Source organism: Phyllobates terribilis, unplaced genomic scaffold, assembly GCF_046119375.1.
Source record: "Phyllobates terribilis strain yellow unplaced genomic scaffold, ASM4611937v1 Scaffold_12__6_contigs__length_324123572, whole genome shotgun sequence".
NCBI classification, from domain to species: domain Eukaryota; kingdom Metazoa; phylum Chordata; class Amphibia; order Anura; family Dendrobatidae; genus Phyllobates; species Phyllobates terribilis.
The window spans coordinates 198,449,474-198,469,357 of record NW_027362772.1 but is presented as its reverse complement, the minus strand read 5'-3'; the positions used below and the strand labels follow the sequence as shown (position 1 = coordinate 198,469,357).

The window sequence follows — 19,884 nt, the reverse complement described above, 5'->3', positions numbered from 1 at the left end:
AATTTGGCATGGAAACAAAATAGAACCATGATCCTAAATGAAATCCCTAATTGCATAGATTGTAAGTGTGCATATAACTGGTTATCAGCTGATATAATCAATGTTCCATGAACACTAACATTTACGACCAGAGATAATTCATACAAGATACAGTAGTGTGCAAAAGTCTTAGGCAGGCATGGAAAGAATGCTGCATATTAAGAATGCTTTAAAAAAATAACAGTGTTAATAGTTTATTTTTATCTTTTAGCAAATTGCAAAGTGAATGAACATAAGAAAAAATCAAAATCGCATCTATATTTGGTGTGACTGCCCTTTGCCTTCAAAGCAGAATTAATTCCATTTGGTAAACTTGCACACAGTTTTTGAAGGAGCTCGTCAGGAAGGTTGTTCTAAACATCTTGGAGAACTAATAGATCTGTGGATGTAATTTTGAGCAAATCTTTCAGTCTCTTGATGTAATCCCTGACAGACTTGATGTTGAGATCAGGGCTCTGTGGGGCCATATCATCACCGACGATAGTTCTTACTGACATTGGTTGTACGTTTAGGGTCATTGTCCTGCTGCAGAATAACTTTGGAGCCAATGAAACGCCTCCCTGATGGTAATGCATGGTGGGTAAGTATTTGCCTGTACAGTATTTCTCAAAGTTGGGGATAACAAGAAATGGGCAACATTGAGGAGCTTAGATTCAGTGGTCGGCCACAGAAAACTTAGTGTAACATATAAAAGTCACATCATGCTTATTACTTCCCTTCAAAATTGGAAAATGTCCAGCAGTGTCATCAGCTCAGAACTGGCAGCAACAGTGGTACCAAGTTACATCCATTTACTGGTCGGAAAAGTCTGATTAGAAGTGGTCTTCATGGAGGAACTGTGGCCAAATACCATACCTTTGATATAGAAACAAGGCCAAGTGACTAAACTATATATGAAAACATAGGAATGGGGTGCAGGAAAATGGCAGCAGGTGTTCTGAGCTGGTGAGTCAATATTAAATATTGACTCAATAGAAGTCAATAGAAGGGCTAGAAAGTGGTCTATTAATGAGTGTTTGCAGGCAACTGTGAAGCACGGTGGAGGATCCTTGCAAGCTTGGGAGCTGCATTTCAGCAGATGCAGTTGGGGATTTGGTCAGGATTGCAGTCTGAAGGATTTGCACAGGCCTACATCCACAGAAGATCTGTAGTTAGTTCCCCAATATGTTTGGAACAACTTCCCTGCCGAGTTCCTTCAAAAAACTGTCTACAAGTGTACAGAGAAGAATTGATGCTTTGAGGCTGTTTTGAATGGAAACGCCAGTCACACCAAATATTGGTTTTACTTTGTTTTCTCTCTTGTTCATTCACTTTGACTTTTATCCACATCTGCCTAAAACCTTTGCACAGTACTGTACATACAGAAAACACCATAAATAGTTAAAAAGACATATTATCAAATTGTTTTAACAACTAGTATGGAAATTACTATAAAAATGAGGGTCATGCCTAAAGTAAATAGTGTATGTGACGCGCCCCCTGGGCCTGTGCTGTGCAGGGGAATACCCGGAGCCGGATCGCTGGGGGTTGTAGTCTCCGTGTGGCGGTGACCCGGTCCGTGCCCAGGGTGGTCAAACCAGTGGCAGTCTTAGGTAATAACAATGTCCGACTACGCCACCCGTGGATTGCGGTCAGTGGGGACCACCGCTGCGCTGCTGACCGCTGAGGCTGATGTTGTTTGCGCAGTCGAGTATGGGATAACTCCCCACGGGAGAAGTATTGCCTCAGGGCAGCTAATGTGGATGATGGTGGTGATGGTGTGAGCGTCCCAGTACTAATGGTGCTGGTGCGGCGAGGAATCACAGAGACGTGCAGTTGCAGTTTTCAATGCTTTACTCACAGTTCTTTATCAGGTCACTTATGCGCAGTTAGGACCGCCCGAGTCATGCTGCGTCCACCAGGCAAGGGACTCGACCAACTCCCAGGCAATTCCAGAGCGTGGCACAGGGCTCCCTTCCTTTTCTTTCTCTGGCCGTCCTCACCAGTGACCCACCTTTGTCCAGCTTCCTCGAGCCTTCTGTTGGCGAAACCTCTCTCCGGTTTCCCTGACCCTATACGGTATGCCTTTGTGGTGGATGTAGTGAGGGGTCGCACCAAGATGTGGTAACAACCTCCGGTCTTTGGCTGAGGAATCTATTGCCTCCACCAATTTGGGTTCCGGTACCCTGTTCTGCCAACCCTTCACCCTGTATCTCCTGGGCATATGGGGTTCCTTCTGTCCTCGTGTCTCTGGGCCTTTCTCTGTGTTCCTGTTCCTTGCTTCCTTTCTTACTGTCCTTTCTGTTCATTCTCCTTTCTCTCTCTCAGGCTCCAGCCTCCTGACAAGGCCTGCCTGCAGAGCAGAGCCCATGCAGGGGCTCTGCTTCCTGTCTTCTCCTGAGGCTGTCTCCACTGAACTGAACCCTGATCTAAGATGGTGCCCACCTTTTATACCTCCTTCTGACACCCGAGCCCAGGTGACTTGCAACCAATGGGCTCCTGCCTATGCCCAGAGACCCACCCCTATCTGCTCCTACACCACTGGGTTTTCCTCCCCCTCCCCACTCCAGCCAGGAACAGATGCTGTCGTGCCTGCACTTCTATCTAGTGGGAGCACCGTTGAGCTGTCCCTCGGAAATGGGGTGTGTGTGGTGCATGCAGCTAAACGAGTCCTGGTCCACACTCCATCCTTACCCGGGAGTGGAATATCACACCTCTGGTCTGAGGTGCAATACCCCTGTAGCAGCCGAGCCCTCGGGGTGCTACATATGTATATATACATACATACCACACAGGAGACCCTGAGTCTCTGCTGTATATACATCACATAGGTATACCTCCCAACTTTGAAAGACAAGAGAAATCAACACGTACTAATGGAGCACAGCAAGCACTGGCAATTTCTATTTTACACTAAGCCACTTCCCTTACTATACCGACACAAGAATATTGTTCCTTGTGAAGCCCATGACCCTCACACACATCACATAGTGGCACCCCACACACAGGATGATGCCCCCACAGTATATTACCCCATAAACAGTATGCTACCGCCTGGCAGTACATTCCCCCTACAGTGTTATGACCTCAGAGCTCCTTACATACAATATTATACCCACACAGTTCCCCACACACAGTGTGATGTCCTAACACCTCTCTCCCCTCACACAGTATGATGATTTTAAACTAAATACAGTATGACGCACCTGACGTTGTACATTCTTCCACAGCCCCCACACATTAAGATGACCCCACAGCACCCCACATAGAGTATGATGTCCTAAAAGTAACCAACACCACACAAAATAATGCCTCCACAGCCCCCACATTCAGTATGATGTCCCCCACATAGCACATTCCCTCACAGCCCCCACATACAGTATGATGTCCCCCACATACCACATTCTCTCACAGCTCCCACATACAGTATGATGTCCCCCACATAGCACATTCCCTCACAGCTCCCACATACAGTATGATGTCCCCCACATAGCACATTCCCTCACAGCCTCCACATACAGTATGATGTCCCCCACATAGCACATTCCCTCACAGCCCCCACATGCAATATGATGTTCCCCACATAGCACATTCCCTCACAGCCCCACATACAGTATGATGTCCCCCACATAGCACATTCCCTCACAGCCCCACATACAGTATGATGTCCCCCACATACCACATTCTCTCACAGCCCCCACATACAGTATGATGTCCCCCACATAGCACATTCCCTCACAGCCCCACATACAGTATGATGTCCCCCACATAGCACATTCCCTCACAGCCCCACATACAGTATGATGTCCCCACATAGCACATTCCCTCACAGCCCCCACATACAGTATGATGTCCCCCACATAGCACATTCCCTCACAGCCCACACATACAGTATGATGTCCCCCACATAGCACATTCCCTCACAGCCCCACATACAATATAATGTCCCCCACATAGCACATTCCCTCACAGCCCCACATACAGTATGATGTCCCCCACATAGCACATTCCCTCACAGCCCCCCCATACAATATGATGTCCCCCACATAGCACATTCCCTCACAGCCCCCACATACAGTATGATGTCCCCCACATAGCACATTCCCTCACAGCCCCCACATACAATATGATGTCCCCCACATAGCACATTCCCTCACAGCCCCCACATACAATATGATGTCCCCCACATAGCACATTCCCTCACAGCCCCACATACAGTATGATGTCCCCCACATAGCACATTCCCTCACAGCCCCCACATACAATATGATGTCCCCCACATAGCACATTCCCTCACAGCCCCCACATACAGTATGATGTCCCCCACATAGCACATTCCCTCACAGCCCCTACATACAATATGATGTCCCCCACATAGCACATTCCCTCACAGCCCCCCACATACAATATGATGTCCCCCACATTGCACATTCCCTCACAACCCCCACATACAGTATGATGTCCCCACATAGCACATTCCCTCACAGCCCCCACATACAGTATGATGTCCCCCACATAGCACATTCCCTCACAGCCCCCACATACAGTATGATGTCCCCCACATAGCACATTCCCTCACAGCCCCACATACAATATAATGTCCCCCACATAGCACATTCCCTCACAGCCCCACATACAGTATGATGTCCCCCACATAGCACATTCCCTCACAGCCCCCACATACAATATGATGTCCCCCACATAGCACATTCCCTCACAGCCCCCACATACAGTATGATGTCCCCCACATAGCACATTCCCTCACAGCCCCCACATACAATATGATGTCCCCCACATAGCACATTCCCTCACAGCCCCCACATACAATATGATGTCCCCCACATAGCACATTCCCTCACAGCCCCCACATACAATATGATGTCCCCCACATAGCACATTCCCTCACAACCCCCACATACAGTATGATGTCCCCCACATAGCACATTCCCTCACAGCCCCCACATACAGTATGATGTCCCCCACATAGCACATTCCCTCACAACCCCCACATACAGTATGATGTCCCTCACATAGCACATTCCCTCACAGCCCCCACATACAATACGATATCCCCCACATAGCACATTCCCTCACAGCCCCCACATACAATACGATGTCCCCCACATAGCACATTCCCTCACAGCCCCACATACATTATGATGTCCCCCACATAGCACATTCCCTCACAGCCCCCACATACAATACGATGTCCCCCACATAGCACATTCCCTCACAGCCCCACATACATTATGATGTCCCCCACATAGCACATTCCCTCACAGCCCCCACATACAATATGATGTCCCCCACATAGCACATTCCCTCACAGCCCCCACATACAATATGATGTCCCCCACATAGCACATTCCCTCACAGCCCCACATACAGTATGATGCTCCACACACAGCACTTTTCCACATAGTACATTCCCTCACAGCCCCACATACACTATGATGCTCCACAGTGGCCCCCACAGCCCCACAACACAGTATGATGCCACTTCAGTCCCTGCCCACATTATGATGACTCCACAGGAGAACCACAATTACCTGCCACTTCCCTGCCCGCTGCTGCCAGTCTAGGTAAAGCCTGAAAACCTGTCCAGACTTTCATATCAGGTGAGTTTGTGGTGTGACCTGAAGATGCTTGCATGACCCTCAGACTTTTCCTGTCTGGAATAGTGAAGCTGCCGGCTGCCTGCTCCCCGTGATCTGTGTCTCCACAGCAGTATCTCTGTTCTGAGGACACAGATACAGTTGTAGTCAACACAAACCCGCAACATCCCGGGACAGCTTGCCAAATTCAAGACTGTCCCGCTGTATCCGGGATGGTTGGGAGGTGTGAATAGTGTACACTGAGCTCCACATCCGGGGCAGCAGCTCTACGTCACTCATCTACCACTGGCTGCCATTAGATAGGGGCAATATGCTGAGACTGGCATCATGGCACATGTAGTCTCAGTGCCGTAACTATAAACTTCGGGGCACCGGGGCAAAACTTCATAGTGGGGCCCCTCAACATTTCAATCACTAGAGGTTGTGCGGAACGTGGTGAAGCTGCTACGCATTGTTGTATACAGCACACAGGCTTCACCACGTTCTGCAAGACCTTTAATAGATTTTGTTGCTTATGATGCAAGTTTTAGAAGTTAAATATTCAGTGAATATGTTTGGAAAATTAATAAGGTGAATAATTCCAAATATTGCACAATTTTCAAATAACTGTATATGTTTATTAAATAGCAGAGCTTCTCACAGTTTGTCACAGAGATATTTGTGTCTGCTGAGACTGTCTCCCCTCAATGATGCTGAGAGTTTGTTACAGTCAGTGGGCACTGTGCCTGCCTTGCCAACTCTGTGATCTCCAGACTAACATATTGTTACACATCTTGTGCTATGAGACTCTCCAGGCCAGTGCAGGTTTCCATTCATTGACAGCTGGCAGAGCTACTGGAAATTATTGAAATGATAGTCTCTCCTGTCCTCCGGGTGACATTGTCTGACAGGAATATAGGAGCTGGGTATTTTATGAGAAATTAAAGTATTAAAATACAATTTTTTACCATCAGTTTGGGGCCCCTTGGGTGGTTGGGGCCCCGGGGCAGTGCCCCAGCTGCCCCGGTTGTAGTTACGGCCCTGTGTAGTCTGTGTTTACTCTGCAGGAGTGAAGATGGCGGACAGCCCACCCAGGATGCATCAACTGACAGGTGCACACACAATATATATATATATATATACATATACTAAAACCTCTACATTATTCTTTAATAATAGACTATACTGCATTATTAAACATCGCTGGAGGGCATTGTTAAAGATATAAAGAGAATATTATTCCCGGTGTCTTCACTGGTAAACGTTCTCAAGGCTTTGTTCAGTCCCAGTAGGGTCAGTGTGTTTGATCCGATAATCCAGGACATTTCCCTGCGCTCCAGTTCACATTCGCAGTATTTGTACTGGACGTGATGGCTAAGGCCGGGGAACATGAAATCTTATGGAACTAAAAAATGTTGGTTTGTTGTTTTTCTTACATGAACATTGTGCTGAGCCTGAGGATAGCCTGGCCGAGGTATTGCAGGCCGCAGGGGCATTGTACAAGGGAGTGACGTGTGCTGGCGTCCGGCTGAGGGGGATATGTCCCCTGTGGAATTACTTCAGAAACCAGAGCTGCCATGTGGAATGGCCGGCAGCTTCTGCATTGGCTTCCATTACATCTATAGCTGCGGTTCCGGGTGGGCAGAGCACCACTAGGGCCTGCGCTTTTAATCTTTGTAGTTGGTTTGGTACCATTATTGTTTTAATGGTTTCTGCCCACCTGAATGTTATCTCTGGCTGAATGGGCATATGGGTGATTGAGGCGCATGGGCAGTGCGGATTCATCACACGCCCCATGGTATGGTGACAGCGCTTGTCTGCTGTGATGTTTCCCAATAACGTGGGCCGTGCGTTGCATCCAGGTCTAACCAGTGCTTGGGCAGTGTGTCAGCTTTTACCATCAGGAATCACTGGCACTTTTGAAGTTCAGAGTATCACAGAGCTTCAGAGGAGGACCAAGATGGCAGCGGCGGGGCCTCAGCAACCTCTGGCTGCACCCTGTGATCATGTCATGGGGGCTGATAGACACCCAATTACATCATTTAATGCTGCGATCAGTGATTGACAGCGGCATCTAAAAGGTTAACACGAGTAATTGGCAGGGTGGACCTTACAGATGAAACACAGAGATTTTATATGGTTTACAAGTAAAATCCATGTGGTCAGATGTGGGTTTTTTAGATGCGGTTGAATGAAAATTTATCCAAAGGGTATGTTCACATAGGGCGGATATGCAATGGATTTTCAATCTGGATTTTATAGATGGAAAAACCGCATCTTATTATTATATCAGCCAAGGGGATAAGATTTTACCAAAAATCTCCCACGCCACATGTCCCTTTTTTTTGCTGCAACTTCATCAAAAACTCTAAAGCTGGTTTCATCCAATTACATGAGAGGTGAATGTGCATAGTAGATCATATTGGGGCCGTCTATGATGTCTAAATGCCAATGATTTCCCAAACTAAAGGCTCTATAGAAACTATAAAAACTCTATGAAAACCTCAACCCCTTTGGCACTGCTCAGAGATGTCAGATACCGAAAATGTGACAGAGGAGATCGCTGACTTTTCAATGGCAGAGACAGTAATCTCTGCGCTGTTACATAGGGATGGGAGCCCTTTTTGTCCTGCAATCGGTGGTGGTCTCATTGAAGCCCCCTATATGCGGGGACAGGACACTCCTATTCTTGGAATGAGTAGAAGTCTGACCACTGGGAACAATCAATATCCTATAAATATCCATGATGGGAACCGATGACCTGAGACACTGGATTCTCGCGCAGTCAGCCCCGAGCCGGGATCTCACAGTGCTCACTAGGGATGTACTTTGTATTTACGTATGGCTTATGATATGGGCAGAATACATAGAACCTATATATATATATATGTATATCTACATATATATATTAATATACTGTAGACCGGATGTATACAAACCCTGCCCCAACCTTGTGTCCTCAACATATTAATGATCAGCGACTGATTGGAGCATACCTGCAGCTCTCTATTAGTTTTGTGTGTGTATTTATGTGTATATATTATATGGATATACTGTACATATTCTGTACACACACAAATCTAATAGAGATGTGAGCGTGTTCCTTGTTATAAGCAACTTCTTCCAGGGCTAAGAAAGGCATGTAAGAAATGGGAAGACTTGGGAGAGTGGGAGGAGGGGAAGAAGAAGGAATGTAGGGGGTGGGGGACATTAAAACATGAATGCAATATACATGACGACAAGGGAAACAATGATACAACGTGACATGGACCTTTATATATAATAGTGATGTGTACAGGAGGATACAGCATGTCTGACTGTAACTCATACACGAGGCAGCGCTGACTTGTCCATGTCTGACTGTACACCAAACATCTGACTGTATACTCCACATCTGACTGTACACCAAACATCTGACTGTATACCCCACACCTCACTGTCTGTATACTCCATATCTGTCTGTATACTCCACATCTGACTGTATACTCCACATCTGACTGTACACCAAACATCTGACTGTATACTCCACATCTGACTGTACACCAAACATCTGACTGTATACCCCACACCTCACTGTCTGTATACTCCACATCTGACTGTATACTCCATATCTGACTGTCTGTATACTCCACATCTGACTGTCTGTATACTCCACATCTGACTGTATACCACACATCTGACTGTATACCCCACATTTGACTGTCTGTATACTCTGTATACTCCACATCTGCCTGTATACTCTGTCTGTATCCACATCTGCCTGTATACTCCACATCTGCCTGTATACTCTGTATCCACATCTGCCTGTATACTCTGTATCCACATCTGCCTGTATACTCTGTAGACTCATCTGCCTGTATACTCCACATCTGCCTGTATACTCTGTCTGTATCCACATCTGCCCGTATACTCTGTATCCACATCTGCCTGTATACTCCACATCTGCCTGTATACTCTGTATACTCCACATCTGCCTGTATATTCTGTATACTCCACATCTGCCTGTATACTCTGTAGACTCATCTGCCTGTATACTCCACATCTGCCTGTATAGTCTGTCTGTATCCAAATCTGCCTGTATACTCTGTATCCACATCTGCCTGTATACCCTGTATACTCCACATCTGCCTGTATACTCTGTCTGTATCCACATCTGCCTGTATACTCTGTATCCACATCTGCCTGTATACTCTGTAGACTCCACATCTGCTTGTATACTCCACATCTGCCTGTATACTCTGTCTGTATCCACATCTGCCCGTATACTCTGTATCCACATCTGCCTGTATACTCCACATCTGCCTGTATACTCTGTATACTCCACATCTGCCTTTATACTTTGTAGACTCCACATCTGCCTGTATACTCTGTCTGTATCCACATTTGCCTGTATACTCTGCATCCACATCTGCCTGTATACTCTACATCTGCCTGTATACTCTACATCTGCCTGTATACTCTGTCTGTATACACATCTGCCTGTATACTCTGTATCCACATCTGCCTGAATACTCCACATCTGCCTGTATACTCCACATCTGCCTGTATACTCTGTATACTCCACATCTGCCTGTATACTGTATCCACATCTGCCTGTATACTCCACATCTGACTGTATACTCCACATCTGCCTGTATACTGTATCCACATCTGCCTGTATACTGTATCCACATCTGCCTGTATAATCCACATCTGCCTGTATACTCTGTAGACTCCACATCTGCCTGTATACTCTGTAGACTCCACATCTGCCTGTATACTCTATAGACTCCACATCTGCCTGTATACTCCACATCTGCCTGTATACTCTGTAGACTCCACATCAGCCTGTATACTCTATAGACTCCACATCTGCCTGTATACTCTATAGACTCCACATCTGCCTGTATACTCCACATCTGCCTGTATACTTTGTATACTCCACATCTGTCTGTATACTCTATAGAGTCCACATCTGCCTGTATACTCTATAGACTCCACATCTGCCTGTATACTCCACATCTGCCTGTATACTCTGTAGACTCCACATCTGCCTGTATACTCTATAGACTCCACATCTGCCTGTATACTCTATAGACTCCACATCTGCCTGTATACTCCACATCTGCCTGTATACTCTATAGACTCCACATCTGTCTGTATACTCCACATCTGCCTGTATACTCTATAGACTCCACATCTGCCTGTATACTCTATAGACTCCACATCTGCCTGTATACTCTATAGACTCCACATCTGCCTATATACTCTGTAGACTCCACATCTGCCTGTATACTTTGTATACTCCACATCTGCCTGTATACTCTATAGACTCCACATCTGCCTGTATACTTCACATCTGCCTGTATACTCTATAGACTCCACATCTGCCTGTATACTCTATAGACTCCACATCTGCCTGTATACTCCACATCTGCCTGTATACTCTATAGACTCCACATCTGCCTGTATACTTCACATCTGCCTGTATACTCTATAGACTCCACATCTGCCTGTATACTCTATAGACTCCACATCTGCCTATATACTCTGTAGACTCCACATCTGCCTGTATACTTTGTATACTCCACATCTGCCTGTATACTCTATAGACTCCACATCTGCCTGTATACTTCACATCTGCCTGTATACTCTATAGACTCCACATCTGCCTGTATACTCTATAGACTCCACATCTGCCTATATACTCTGTAGACTCCACATCTGCCTGTATACTTTGTATACTCCACATCTGCCTGTATACTCTATAGACTCCACATCTGCCTGTATACTCCACATCTGCCTGTATACTCTATAGACTCCACATCTGCCTGTATACTCTATAGACTCCACATCTGCCTGTAGACTCCACATCTGCCTGTATACTCTATAGACTCCACATCTGCCTGTATACTCTATAGACTCCACATCTGCCTGTATACTCCACATCTGCCTGTATACTCTATAGACTCCACATCTGCCTGTATACTCCACATCTGCCTGTATACTCTATAGACTCCACATCTGCCTGTATACTTCACATCTGCCTGTATACTCTATAGACTCCACATCTGCCTGTATACTCTGTAGACTCCACATCTGCCTGTATACTCTGTAGACTCCACATCTGCCTGTATACTCTATAGACTCCACATCTGCCTGTATACTCTATAGACTCCACATCTGCCTGTATACTCCACATCTGCCTGTATACTCTATAGACTCCACATCTGCCTGTATACTCCACATCTGCCTGTATACTCTATAGACTCCACATCTGCCTGTATACTTCACATCTGCCTGTATACTCTATAGACTCCACATCTGCCTGTATACTCTATAGACTCCACATCTGCCTATATACTCTGTAGACTCCACATCTGCCTGTATACTTTGTATACTCCACATCTGCCTGTATACTCTATAGACTCCACATCTGCCTGTATACTCCACATCTGCCTGTATACTCTATAGACTCATCTGCCTGTATACTCTATAGACTCCACATCTGCCTGTATACTCCACATCTGCCTGTATACTCTATAGACTCATCTGCCTGTATACTCTATAGACTCCACATCTGCCTGTATACTCTATAGACTCCACATCTGCCTGTATACTCTATAGACTCCACATCTGCCTGTATACTCCACATCTGCCTGTATACTCTATAGACTCCACATCTGCCTGTATACTCCACATCTGCCTGTATACTCTGTAGACTCCACATCTGCCTGTATACTCTATAGACTCCACATCTGCCTGTATACTCTATAGACTCCACATCTGCCTGTATACTCCACATCTGCCTGTATACTCTATAGACTCCACATCTGTCTGTATACTCCACATCTGCCTGTATACTCTATAGACTCCACATCTGCCTGTATACTCTATAGACTCCACATCTGCCTGTATACTCTATAGACTCCACATCTGCCTATATAATCTGTAGACTCCACATCTGCCTGTATACTTTGTATACTCCACATCTGCCTGTATACTCTATAGACTCCACATCTGCCTGTATACTTCACATCTGCCTGTATACTCTATAGACTCCACATCTGCCTGTATACTCTATAGACTCCACATCTTCCTGTATACTCCACATCTGCCTGTATACTCTATAGACTCCACATCTGCCTGTATACTTCACATCTGCCTGTATACTCTATAGACTCCACATCTGCCTGTATACTCTATAGACTCCACATCTGCCTATATACTCTGTAGACTCCACATCTGCCTGTATACTTTGTATACTCCACATCTGCCTGTATACTCTATAGACTCCACATCTGCCTGTATACTTCACATCTGCCTGTATACTCTATAGACTCCACATCTGCCTGTATACTCTATAGACTCCACATCTGCCTATATACTCTGTAGACTCCACATCTGCCTGTATACTTTGTATACTCCACATCTGCCTGTATACTCTATAGACTCCACATCTGCCTGTATACTCCACATCTGCCTGTATACTCTATAGACTCCACATCTGCCTGTATACTCTATAGACTCCACATCTGCCTGTATACTCTATAGACTCCACATCTGCCTGTATACTCTATAGACTCCACATCTGCCTGTATACTCTATAGACTCCACATCTGCCTGTATACTCCACATCTGCCTGTATACTCTATAGACTCCACATCTGCCTGTATACTCCACATCTGCCTGTATACTCTATAGACTCCACATCTGCCTGTATACTTCACATCTGCCTGTATACTCTATAGACTCCACATCTGCCTGTATACTCTGTAGACTCCACATCTGCCTGTATACTCTGTAGACTCCACATCTGCCTGTATACTCTATAGACTCCACATCTGCCTGTATACTCTATAGACTCCACATCTGCCTGTATACTCCACATCTGCCTGTATACTCTATAGACTCCACATCTGCCTGTATACTCCACATCTGCCTGTATACTCTATAGACTCCACATCTGCCTGTATACTTCACATCTGCCTGTATACTCTATAGACTCCACATCTGCCTGTATACTCTATAGACTCCACATCTGCCTATATACTCTGTAGACTCCACATCTGCCTGTATACTTTGTATACTCCACATCTGCCTGTATACTCTATAGACTCCACATCTGCCTGTATACTCCACATCTGCCTGTATACTCTATAGACTCATCTGCCTGTATACTCTATAGACTCCACATCTGCCTGTATACTCCACATCTGCCTGTATACTCTATAGACTCATCTGCCTGTATACTCTATAGACTCCACATCTGCCTGTATACTCTGTAGACTCCACATCTGCCTGTATACTCTGTAGACTCCACATCTGCCTGTATACTCTATAGACTCCACATCTGCCTGTATACTCTATAGACTCCACATCTGCCTGTATACTCCACATCTGCCTGTATACTCTATAGACTCCACATCTGCCTGTATACTCCACATCTGCCTGTATACTCTATAGACTCCACATCTGCCTGTATACTTCACATCTGCCTGTATACTCTATAGACTCCACATCTGCCTGTATACTCTATAGACTCCACATCTGCCTATATACTCTGTAGACTCCACATCTGCCTGTATACTTTGTATACTCCACATCTGCCTGTATACTCTATAGACTCCACATCTGCCTGTATACTCCACATCTGCCTGTATACTCTATAGACTCATCTGCCTGTATACTCTATAGACTCCACATCTGCCTGTATACTCCACATCTGCCTGTATACTCTATAGACTCATCTGCCTGTATACTCTATAGACTCCACATCTGCCTGTATACTCTATAGACTCCACATCTGCCTGTATACTCTATAGACTCCACATCTGCCTGTATACTCCACATCTGCCTGTATACTCTATAGACTCCACATCTGCCTGTATACTCTATAGACTCATCTGCCTGTATACTCTATAGACTCCACATCTGCCTGTATACTCCACATCTGCCTGTATACTCTATAGACTCCACATCTGCCTGTATACTCTATAGACTCCACATCTGCCTGTATACTCTATAGACTCCACATCTGCCTGTATACTCCACATCTGCCTGTATACTCTATAGACTCATCTGCCTGTATACTCTATAGACTCCACATCTGCCTGTATACTCCACATCTGCCTGTATACTCTGTAGACTCATCTGCCTGTATACTCTGTAGACTCCACATCTGCCTGTATACTCCACATCTGCCTGTATACTCTATAGACTCCACATCTGCCTGTATACTCTATAGACTCCACATCTGCCTGTATACTCCACATCTGCCTGTATACTCTATAGACTCATCTGCCTGTATACTCTATAGACTCCACATCTGCCTGTATACTCCACATCTGCCTGTATACTCCACATCTGCCTGTATACTCTATAGACTCCACATCTGCCTGTATACTCTATAGACTCCACATCTGCCTGTATACTCTGTAGACTCCACATCTGTCTGTAGACACCGCACACCCTGCTCGTCACCCAGTTACACAGAGGCGGAGTGAGCCGGTGACACGGGGCTCTGGGCGGACGGAAGGCGGCGGTGGAGCGGCGGCTCCATTATCCCTCCCTTTCCTGCCCCTTCCATGGATGGGCAGTAAGCGCGGCTGTGATTGGGTCGGCTCCCGGGTGTTGCAGCCACGGCTGTGGGGAGGAAAGAAGAAAGAGAGAAGAATGGTGCTGGCACCGGTATGTCGTGTGTGAGCTGGCAGGACCCACTCTGTACCACACACCGGGGGATGCCAGCTGTGCCGTGACGGGTGCCAGGCTGGACGCAGGAAAGTTTGTGGAGTGTCCTTCTGTTGTACATCTCGCCCCTGCCCGATGGTGGTAAGTGTCAGCTCACACAGAGGGCACAGGGCTGGGCACAGGAATACATGGCAGGCTGGCACTGTGCTGTGGCTGTCCAGGCTGGCACACTGCAGGCTATTGTTTTGTGTAGTCAGGCAGGGGGAATGTCTGCCCTCGGGCACTGCCTCACCCTGCACGCTTCTACCTATGTGCCTACATGGACTCCTGCAGCTCTACACTGGGCTTTCCTCCTTGATCCCCTCCCCCATCCTGGCACCCTCACTCCCTAGATGAGGTACCCCCTATACACCCCTCCAGTAAGACTATGGGTTATAATGATTTCTTGGAAGGGGGAAAGGAATTGTTAAATCTGGGGGCACATGAGGCCCCCGCACATTTCCTGCCCATGTGCTTCTCGGGTGTCTGCTTTCAGCCATGCCTAAATATACCGGCTCCAAGTATATATAAACTCCTAGAAATAATCGGTGGTCTCATAGGGTCGGCCCTGACTGTCCTGATTCCCTGTGACTGCGGCGCTGCCCGATGTGACTGGTACATAGCCTGGCACAGCATATGCCAGCTGCTATAGGGGCTGTGATTCTCCTGGATAATCCCATTGTTCTGTATATAGGGCAGCAATCCGCTGACTCATCTGCGGCTCCTCACAGCCATGTGCTGTGTCATTATGGAAAGTGAGGTAATGGGACGGAGGATCCAGGAGGAAAGTACCAGCGCCGTAAACCCGTCATTAGGACGGGCATGATGTGAACCATTGGTCCTATTACTTCTGTCACCACTGTAGTAGTAGTATACCCCTATGTGATGCAGAATGAGTACTAATGAATGATGCCAGCCCTAATAATGAATGATTCTGGTCTATTAATACAGAGCGGTGCCAGCTGGGATAGTTACTAAAATGATGCCAGGCTGTTGATGGGCAGCTCAGTTTCTCCAGTGACCTGTGTGTTATTGGGAAGTCACCCCAATAATGCCAGTGTGTCGCTGGGTCTCATCGCCCTGATTATGTGTTCTCCAGATGTTTTGTGAATGGTGGCGAATCTTTCTTGTTTGAATAGTTGGCAGATTTTCCACCATTGTCATGTTCCAAGCTTGGAAACATTTCTAAAGCAAGTTTTGGGATTGTTCCCTTTCCCTGTGGTTGAGATCCCTGACCATTTTTGGTAAATAATGACACGGACGAATCGGTGTGTGCAGCCGGCGTGTGCAGCTGGAGGGACCTCCATTGTCCTGAACATTCACACACAGATCACTGGACTCTTGCCTGCTAGAGGAGATGGCAAGAAGGTAGATACCAGAGCTGGTAATAAAAGGGAAGATCTTGAAGAGAAGGCACAAGTGCTGTCCATTGTAGAAGAATCATAAAGGCAGCTGTGAAGCACATCCTGCCGGACATGATGGGAGCTGTAGTTCCACAATAGCTGGAGAGCTGCGGAGGCCCTCGGACCATGGAGATCTGTGCAGGTTACAGCCAATGGTGAGGAAATGAAACAGTTTTATTAGAAAGTTATGTAGAGTTTTACAGAAATGAATCTTGAATTGCATAAAAGTTGTAAAAGTTTCCTCATTTTTGCCGTTCCCCCTCCCTTCTTTGTGAGTTCCCTGAGAGCAGCTACACTAGGGGCAGGGGATCTAATCGGAGGCGTCCGGTGTCCTCTGTCTTTTTTGTTTGTAGATTAATTGTGACCCGTTGATCAGGGCTTATTATGATGTGACAACACCTCCATTCAGTGAGGCTGTACACGTTGTGCTCACTCTTCTTGTCTGAGCAGATTTTTTTCATAGCCCCAGGACAAGGATTTGCTAGGAAATGTCTAAAATAAACAACGCTGCTGCGGCTGGAAGAGGAGGCGAAGCCCGGCGTGGAGACTCATCCCGTAATTATTCCTCACCAACACCCTGCAATCCTCCTGTGTGCACCAGCCTGGCGGCCCCGCTCACACCGCGGGCTCTGCTGCACTTAAAGGGTTTGTCCCACCATTAAATATTAATTTGCTGTGTTAGATCATACAAAATGTTTGCAATTCCACTTGATGTGAAGAGAAAAGCTTCTTGTCTAGATATTACTGTTATGTGCTCTTTATGGGGTCCCCTAGTGTTCCTTCTAAACGCTCTCATATTGACCAATGACGGAGAGAAGAAGCCACATTCTTGCTAGGTGGTCCGTACAATGACAGAAATGGCTGCTCTGCCCTGTACTAGAGGATCCAGGAGGTTGTGACCACATATTGGGTAAATGTAAAACCTGCAGACATGTCACCCGAAGCAAGGATCACCAAGCTATGACTTTGGACTCATCATAAGAAGAGAACAATCACTGGAGAAGGACATCATGGTCAGAAGAATGGAATGGACAAGGCGAAGAGGAAGACCAGCAACTCGATGGCTTGATGTAATCAAAATAATGGTGGAGAAGGCCCTGGTGGACCTATCTTGGCTTATACAAGATCGATCTTCCTACATAAGTTAAAAGCGAATCCATAGAGCATCGGGAGCACCACTAAGGAATAACAATATCCAGACACAGGAACATTTCTTTTAAGTGATTCCAATTGAAAACTTATATTTATTGATATAAAAGGGATGGTTCAGTTGTCACCAGTTAGGTGATGATGTTTAGATCAGTGGGGGTCTTACCGCTAAGCCGCTACTGATTGCAGGGCATTTTCCTCCCCATTACATAGAGTGGCAGTGCGCCGCATGCTGGACTGTTGCTCCATCCATTCCTATGTGGGCAGCTGCCAGCAGTTCCATATAGAATGAATGGACATGATCATGGGCATTGCTGCAACATCCTAATGTGGAGAAAAGTGCCCCGTTCTGGAAATCGTTTCAGGTTCCAGCATTTGGACCCCTACTGATATAAACGCTGCCAGCTATCATGTGAATAGCTGATAATCTGTTCCAGCTTGACAACCCCTGTTATACTTAATGGTGGGACCCGTGTCATTCTATGGACAAGGAGCAGATGTTTAAGACGTATTTGGCCTTAATGGGCCTAAATCATTAAGGCAGGTTATTTGTACCCCTATTTTAATGAACAGGGCCACTGAAATAAGATGATCCTTACTCATTAAGAGGCTCACCCACTAAATGAATTAGGCGCTTCTTAAAACTGGCGTGCACCTCCAACAGATGTTGTCTTGGTCAGGGGCTGGAGGTAATTTCTGGGGAAAGTGACTCCATTAACGTAGTGTAACCTTGGATGAATTAGACAGGAGGGCTTTGTCACGTCCCGTCCCGCCCCAGTTGTGCCCACTTTGATGAAACTGGCTGATTTGGGAGTAAAAATGCTTAAAGCTGCAAAACCTTTGCTCAACTGCAAGTTACACAAACTTTTTGCTACATTTGAAGATATTTTATGCCCAAAAACTGACACGCTTGAAGTCTCCCCAGAGTGGCTCAATGATATTGAGGTCAGGAGACTTGAGATGGCCACTCCAGAACCTTCACTTTGTTCTGCTGTAGCCAATGACAGGTCGACTTGGCCTTATGTTTTGGATCGTTGTCATGTTGGAACGTCTCAAGTACGTCCCATGAGCAGCTTCCGGGCTGATGAGTGCAAATTTGCCTCCAGTATTTTCTGATAACATGCTGCATTCATCTTTCCTTCAACTTTTACCAAGTTTCCTGTGCTTTTGTAGCTCACACATCCCCAAAACATCAGTGATCCACCTCCGTGCTTTACTGTAGGAATGGTGTTCCTTTCATCATAGGCCTTGTTGACCTCTTTCCAAATGTAACGTTTATGGTTGTGGCCAAAAAGTTCAATTTTGGTCTCATCACTCCAAATTACCTTGTTCCAGAAGTTTTGAGGCTTGTCTCTGTGCTGTTTGGCGTATTGTAGGCGAGATACTTTGTGGCATTTGCGCAGTAATGGCTTTCTTCTGGCGACTCGACCATGCTGCCCATTTTTCTTCAAGTGCCTCCTTATTGTGCATCTTGAAACAGCCACACTGCTAGTTTTCAGAGAGTCCTGAATTTCAGCTGATGTTATTTGTGGGTTTTTCTTTGCATCCCGAACAATTTTCCTGGCAGTTGTGGCAGAAATCTTTGTTAGTTTACCTGACCGTGGTTTGGTTTTTACAGAGCCCCTGATTTTCCATTTGTTAATCACAGTTTGAACGCTGCTGACTGACATTATCAATTCCTTGGATATTTTTTGTATCCCTTTCCTGTGTTATACAATTCAACTACCTTTTCCCGTAGATCAGTTGACAATTCTTTTGCTTTCCCCATGACTCACAATCCAGAAACGTCAGTGGCTGGATGAAAGATGCAAGAGTCTGTCTGGATCCCAGAAACTGACTCCGCTTTTATGCACACACACTAATTACAAGCAAACAGGTCACAGGTGAGGATGTTACCTTTAGTAGCCATTCAAACCCATTCGTGTCAAATTCTGTGCATGTTATCAGGCCAAAATTACCAGGATATGTGAACTTTTGATCAGGGTCATTTGGATGTTTTTGGTTGTCATTAA

General features: G+C 46.0%; 1 protein-coding gene across 15 annotated transcripts in view; it reads left to right on the top strand.

Annotated features, from left to right (window-relative positions):
- PHLDB1 (pleckstrin homology like domain family B member 1) overlaps positions 1-19,884 on the top strand; it is a 181,609-nt gene that overhangs the window by 75,358 nt on the left and 86,367 nt on the right. Inside the window, exon 1 of one of the 15 annotated variants that reach the window (XM_073656597.1) lies at positions 15,141-15,422. The exons of the other annotated variants lie outside the window; for them this stretch is intronic. The gene's annotated coding sequence lies outside the window, so the exon portion shown is untranslated. Of the gene's footprint in view, positions 1-15,140; positions 15,423-19,884 lie in introns of those variants that run through there. 15 annotated transcript variants of the gene reach the window in all.